The sequence below is a fragment of the Octodon degus genome, unplaced genomic scaffold (assembly GCF_000260255.1).
Source record: "Octodon degus isolate 3935 unplaced genomic scaffold, OctDeg1.0 scaffold00003, whole genome shotgun sequence".
NCBI classification, from domain to species: Eukaryota; Metazoa; Chordata; class Mammalia; order Rodentia; family Octodontidae; genus Octodon; species Octodon degus.
The window spans coordinates 27,650,616-27,658,187 of record NW_004524579.1 but is presented as its reverse complement, the minus strand read 5'-3'; the positions used below and the strand labels follow the sequence as shown (position 1 = coordinate 27,658,187).

The window sequence follows — 7,572 nt, the reverse complement described above, 5'->3', positions numbered from 1 at the left end:
CCTTGGTCTCAAGAATTTTAGTATGAATTTTAGTCTAACAGGTTCTTTCTAGTCTTCTTATCCCATGGAGACAGGAAATAAGAAGGGATGTGGCTGTCCTACCCCATGAACATAGGTTCTCCTCCTGAACCAATCAAACTGTATTAGTTATCAACTGCTGCATAACGAATTATCTCAAAACTCAGTGACTTTTTCTCCAGTGCTAGGGATTAAACTGAGGATTCATGTATGGAAGGCAAGCATTCTACCACTGAGTTGTGTCCCCACCAAAATTTAGTGGCTTTAAAGCAACATTTATTGTCTCACATATTCTGTGAGACAGAAATCTGAATACACCTTGGCTGGGCCCACTGGCCCAGGTTGTCTCACACAGCAGCAATCAAGGTATCGGCAAATATATGTTGGCGGAGCATCCATGTCCAAGCTCATTCACATGATCGCTGTTGTGGGATCTAGCTTCTTATGATCTGTTGGACTGAGAGCCTCAGTCACTTCCTGGCTAAGGGGCCAGGGTTCTCTACAGGGAGGCACATCACATGACAGTGTGCTTCATCAGAGAAAGCAAGCAGGGAAAGCCAGGGAGGAAATGTGTAAGTAAGATGAAAGCCACAGCCTTTTGAAATTCACTCCCAGAAATGATGTCTTCACTTTTGCAGTACTACTATTCATTAGAACGTGTAAGTCACTGAAGAAATTTTTAAAGTATGGGAAATCATTATGCTTCAAAATAATCATGCTGAAAAAAAGAAACGAAAGGACACCAAGAAAAATCCCTTTGAGTTGAAAAAAAAAAGCAGTATCCATAAGAAAATGTATGGCTACAAAAACCTATATTAAAAAGAAGCAAAGTTTCAAACTTTTCATCTTAAGACAATAGGGAAAAAATCCTAAAGAATGTGAAGGCAATAAATAATAAACATTAGAGTAGAAATTTGAAATAAGTAATAGAAATACAATAGTTAAAATCAATACAACCAAAGGTAGATTCTTTGAAAAAGCCAATAAAACTGGCAGTCCTTTAGCTAAACTAACCAAGTGGGGAGGCAGGGAAGCAGGGAAGACTGAAATTTCTAGAATTAAAAATATTATAAAGAATATTACCACCACCCTTCCAGAATAATACAGTTATAAGTGATAAAAGATTTGCAGATTATATAGGGGAAATAAATGTGACTTTTGACCTGCTAGATGTCTGATACAGCAAGTTCATATTCCCTAAAATAAAAAAAAATGAACTCTAAGAAACAAAGGTTAGGAGTTGAAAATTTTATTGAGGGAGAGACAGCTCCTAAGAGAGACAGGAGGAGATTCAATTGGGTTGCCATGGACCGTACTTCTCAGAGGAAGTTTTAGAGAGCAAAATCACAAGATGGCTACAACACAGGCTAAAGCTACTATCAACCAATAAGATTATAAGTATAACCACTTAGTTAATATTGATCTAATAGGGAAAGAAGTCTTGTGGAAATGTACATGGAAAGAATAAAGAGCTTTTCAGGAATTGATGGGTCTGGGGGTTTGGTCACCCACCAAAGTGAATAATGTCTATCTAGACTTGATGAACCAGGTGTTGCCACTTATCCCTTGGGGAGACATGTAGACTCGGTCATTTTGTGTTTTTCTTGAGATCTGGCTTCCAACGCATGTGCCTCCAGCCCAAGTTGTAATGTGTTTTCATCTTTTGTACTGACTTTCTTCAAGGCCTAGCCCTGTCTGACTATCTATAATATTTCCACCTAACTCAGCTGACTGTAATATGAGGGAAATGTATGTTAAACATACAGCATTTATATTTCTTAAACATCCTAGAGATCCAACATGTTTGACTAGAGGAGGAGTCACAGAAGAAGTGTTTCAGAGAGGATTCACTGAAGCCACAGGTATTCTATAGATGGGGAGGGCTTTATCCCTTGAATTAGAAACATAACTGGAAAGACACACAGGTAGATCAAGCATAGCATCTGAGTCATTGAAGAGGGGAAGCAGAGCTACCAGGACTGGTCCGCACTGCTCCAGCCTCTTCTCAGTCAGACTTTATACACACCAGGCCCTTCTTTCCTTCACTCTTCTGACTTTGGGCAATGCTACAACCTGGTCAGCCTGGTAGAAACTTTACTAACTCTTACTAAGGGCAAGGGAGTCCTACACACACACACACACACACACACACACACACACACACACACACGAATAAACAAGATAAATAAGCAAGTGGATTCGCCTGTGGAATCCTGTGGAAACACACTCCCATCTTAAATTCTACAGACCCTCAGTCTCAGAGTGAGCTCTCGCTTGTCATGGTCCCACATCTGTGAGCAAATGAATTGGCTGATTCCTTCAGACCCCACACCCAGCACAAATGTGCCCACAGATTCCCATGGGGCCCTACCTGAAAGGAAGCTGCCTGTAGACTGCTGCAGAACCCCTTAGCAGCCCTGCAGACTTCCCTGGACTCTGCCTGGGAACAAACACACCCTCTGACTCTGCTGTTATGCTTGGGGGTGGGGCAAGGATTCCTAGGCCAACCCCAGGGCTAGTGTCATATTCTCTCTCCTAATGAGAGGGAGAAATCTTGAGACTGGGTCTGTTTGGGCTTTGAGTGCAAAAGGAAAGAGGAGAGACTGGTATGGCTACCTCCAATCACACTGGCAGAAGGGCAAAAGAGGACAATGTGAACACGTGAGCTTTTTGGCATGGCAGTCACATGAGAATGATATGTACATTCTTTTATTCGAGTATTTGATCTGAGATCTTGAAGGATTTTTTGGTTTTTTGGTTTTTTTTTTTTTTCTCAGTTTAGTGGTGTTTATTTTAATTCCCTCTTATTGTCTCCATATTTTCTGTCCTCAAACCAAGTTTGAAAGAATTGCTTTCTTTTTTATTTGTTTCTTTCACTTTTTATATTCTATCTCTCAAGTATTGAGATCAATATATTTTGCTTTGAGTCACTCCTTTTTCCCGTGTAATCAACTTTTGTCCTTTCTAATCTATTCCTTTCTTTCTTCTTTATCTTGTTGCAGAACTCAGAATCAGACAAGAGGGATGACACAGCACCAAGCAACTTTGGAAGGCTGCAGCTTTATTATGCTAAAGGGCTGGGGGACACCATCAAGGTCCAAATCACCAGCACTGTCTTGGAGTAAAACAGTTACTTATATAAGTTTTTAGGAAGAGGTACAAAACAGATGTAACAAGATATTCTGCAATTGGCTACCCATGTTTTGTCATACATTGTTAGGCGGGATTTGTCTTATTTAAGCTAATTGGTGCTACTATTGTATAACAGAGAGGTCCAAGTTATGGTGAGCAAGAAGAATAAATCATTGTCTAAGACTGAGCTGAGCTGTCTCAGAAGTGATGTCTTTGAAAAACTTGAGAGCAAGCAAAACAGAACAGGATGGGAGGAACAAATAAAAAATTTGAAGAGCTGATCAAATTTACTCAAAACATGAATAATAGATTTACTAAAGATATAAAATCCAACAAAAGGTATCAGACAGAAATACCAGATCTCAAAATTGCACAGAAGTCACAAATTGCAGAAATGACCAATGTGAAGAAAATGGTTTTGAAATCAAGGACCAAAGCTTTAAAAATTATATGAGAATGAGGAAAATTAATTCAAGAGCTATTAAATGACTAAGACCAAGGCAGTGGCATTAGAGGAATTTGTTTACAGGAATCATAATAGAAATTTCTTAAGCATGAGGAAAAAATTCAAAATACATACAAGCAAGGCTTACAGAATAACAGCCACAATAAAAAAGGAAACTTCCCATGACATATTATAATTAAAATGTCAAATACCCAATAATATCCTGAATGATAAAAGTTGGCAGAGAAAAGAAAAAATACCACATATAAAGTGGTATTAGAATTACCACAGACTTCTTAATACAAACTATAAACACCAGAAAAGATGGTGTGAAGTATTTCAAGTCCTAAAAATCAAACAGGTTTGCATATCCAGCAAACCTTTTTATTTTCAAAATAGATGGAAAAAGAAGGACATTTTATGAAAAAGAACAACTCAAGAAATCTATGAACACCAACCAGCACTCCAGGAAGTACTCAAGAGTATCCTAGACAGAGGTGACCAAGCTAACAAAGCCTAAAATCCAGATGAAATGAATACATCAAGCAAGGCAAATAAATAAAGAGAGAGAAAAATGAGCAAACAAAAAATAAAGTAGTGCAACTGATGGGAGAGACTGGAGGTGGCAAGAAGGAGTAGACTTAGGGTACCAGGAGGAAAGTTTGTTACTGCGATGATGGTACAATGGAGATGTTGGAGATTACTATTATGGACAAGGCCATCCAATGAGGCCTCAGCAAGTCCTCATGACTCACAATCTGCTGCTCAACTATGGCCTCTACTGAAAGATGGGAATCTATCACCCTCACAAGGCCAATGCTGAGGAGATGATCAAGTACCAGAGTGATGACTACATTAAGCTCTTGCACTCCATTCATCCAAATAGCATGTCTGAGTACAGCAAGTAGCTGCAGAGATTTAGTGTTGGTGAGGACTGTCCAGTAGTTAATGGCCTGTTTGAGTTCTGTCAGTTATCTACTGGTGGCTCTGTGGAAAGTGCTGTGAAACTTCATAAGCAGTAGACAGGCATTGCTGTGAATTGAGCTGGGCGCCTGCACTAGGCAAAGAAGTCCAAGGCATCTGACTTCTGCTACATCAATGGCATCATCTTGGCCATCCTTGAACTGCTAAAGTATTACCAGAGAGTGCTATATATTGACACTGATATTCTCCATGGCGGTGCCATGGAAGATGCCTTCTATACCACAGATGGAGTCATGACTGTGTCCTTTCATACATATGGAGAATACTTCTTAGGAACTGGGGACCTACAGGATATTGGGGCTGGCAAAGGCAAGTATGTTGTTAACTACCCACTCTGAGATGGGATTGATGACAAGTCCTCTGAGGCTATTTTCAAGCCTGTCATGTCTGAAGTAATGGAGATGTTCCAGCCTAGTGTGGTGGTCTTATGGTGTGGCTCAGACTCCTTCTTTGGGGATTGGCTGGGTTACTTCAATCTCATGATCAAAGAGCATGTCAAGTGTGTGGAATTTGTCAAAAGCTTCAACCTGCCTATGCTGATACTGGAAGGAGGTGGCTATATCATTGGTAATATTGCCCAGTGCTGGACATATGAAAGAGCTGTGGCCCTAGACACAGAGTTCCCTAATGAACTCCCATAAAGTAACTACTTCAAATACTTTGGACCATATTTCAAACTTCACATCAGTCCTTCCAATATGACTAACCAGAACACTAATGAGTACCTGGAGAAGATCAAGCAGCAACTCTGAGAACCTAAGAATGCTGCCCCATGCACCTGGAGTCCAAATGCAGGCAACTCCTGAGGATGCCATTCCTGAGGAGAGTGGTGATGAGGATGAAGAAGACCCTAACAAGCATATCTCAATCTGTTCCTCTAACAAGCAAATTGCCTATGAGGAAGAGTTCTCTGACTCAGATGAGGAAGGCGAAGGTGGCCGCAAGAACTCTTCCAACTTCAAAAAACTAAAAGAGTCAAAACATAGATGAGAAAGAGAAAGACTGAGAAGAGAAGCAAGAGGTGACAGGAGAGGAGAAGACAAAGGAAGAGAAGCCAGAAGCCACAGGGGTCAAAGAGGAGGTCAAGTTGGCCTAAGCAGCCCTCTCTAGCTCAGGCTTCTTGCCATGCTCCCTACTTTTCTCCCTCTAATCGCTCAGATTTCATATTTTCTGTTTCTTTGTATATTAAAATATATTAAATATAAATGTCCCCAGAGACTAGATAGAGGATCCAGGACCCTTGAGTGCAGGGCAGCTATGCTGGGGGAACTTTTATGCGGTGATTATGCTCCCCATCCTTCGTCAAGTCTTAGTTTTAAGTCATAAAGCATACAGATCTGGATGTAAGCGATGCAGCCATAAGATGAAATCCTGATGTGCTGAGGGCCTATTTAGTGCTAAGTTCTGGAAGGGGTGGTTGCAATTTCATGGCCCCTGTTCTTCAGGCTCCTACAGCAACATCTGCCATTTTTAGGTTGGTTCTTTTCTCAGACCTTCACCCTGGCCCCAGACGAGCTAGGCGGCTCACACTGCCCTGTCTTCCCCAGTTCTGCCGGTGGAGGTTGGTAGTCTAGCTTCCTTTTTTTTTTTTTGAGATACTTTCATTTTTTGTGTGACTCTTTGTAATAAAATGGTACATTTCAATTTAAAAAATAAAGGAATCATCAACAAAAAAGAGAACAATGATAAGAATAAGTTAAAACCTTTTATTAATAACCATCAGTGTTAATGCCTTCAACTTCCCAATTAAAAGACACAGGTTAGCAGACTGGATTACAGTACAGAATTGAAGTCTGTTGCAGTCAATAAACTCAGCTAATCCAAAATATATTGGTAAGCTAAAAATCAAGAGAAAGAAAACAGTATTTGTTGAATCAGGACCTTGAAAACCAGCAATGGTAGCAATTTAACTCTCAAAGTAAGCTTCAAAATAAAATTGATCAGCAGAGACAAAGAAAGTCACCACATACTAGTTAAGGCAAAAATTTGACAAGAAGAAATAACACTTACAAACATACATAACATATACACACCAAATTCTAGAGCATTTTTTGAGATAGAATCTCACTCTGTAGTTCAGGCTGGCCTTGAACTCACCATATAGTCCAGGCTGGCCACAAAACTTGTGGTGATCCTGCTGGATGCCAAGTGCTGGGATTATGGGCATGTACTACCATGGCCAGCTCTAGAACACCTATCTTTGAAAAATCACATACTGCTGAACTTAAAATATCAAACAAACACTATGATCATAGTGAGTGACCTCTCTACCCATCTTGCAAAGAGAGATCAACTATACAAAAATCAGTAAATACCAGAGCTGAACCACATATGTGAACATATGGACTTGACAAATGCCTACACAGGGCTCTACCCTGTTACAATAGAATACACATCCTTTTCAGAAGCATACAGAATTTTCACTAAAACAGGACTCATACTTGTCTACAAAACTTGCTTAAATGAATATAAAATAATCCAAATCATCCTATGTTTACTATCAAATTATTGTGCAGTGAAACTAGAAATCAACCACAGAAGAAAACAAAATTTAGAAACACCTGGAAGTATAACACATTCCTGAATACCCAATGGGTCACAAAAAAAAGTCAGGGAAGAAATCAGATGATTTATGTAAGCAAACAACAATGCCAGTAGTGCACACCACAACCTATGAGACACAGTGAAAGCCATCCTTAGATCACAGGTTTATTGCAACCAATATTCACATTAAAAAGAAAACAGCAAGCTCAAATAAAGAACTTAACGAGGACACTCAAGATACTTGGAAAACCACAACAATCCAAGCCCAAACAGAGATCAAAGAGGAATATTATAAAGATAAAGGTGGAAATTACAATGAGACTAAAAAAAAACAATACAAAGAATCAATGATTCCAAGAACTGGTTCTCTGAAAGAAGGAATTAAATTGATAAGCCTTTAGCAAATTAAACATGAGAAAAAGACAGAAAAGACTCACATCAGTGCAATG

General features: G+C 39.6%; 1 pseudogene; it reads left to right on the top strand.

Annotated features, from left to right (window-relative positions):
• The first annotated feature begins 1,369 nt into the window (after positions 1–1,369).
• LOC101570458 lies at positions 1,370–5,675 on the top strand (annotated as a pseudogene).
• The last annotated feature ends 1,897 nt before the right edge of the window (positions 5,676–7,572 follow it).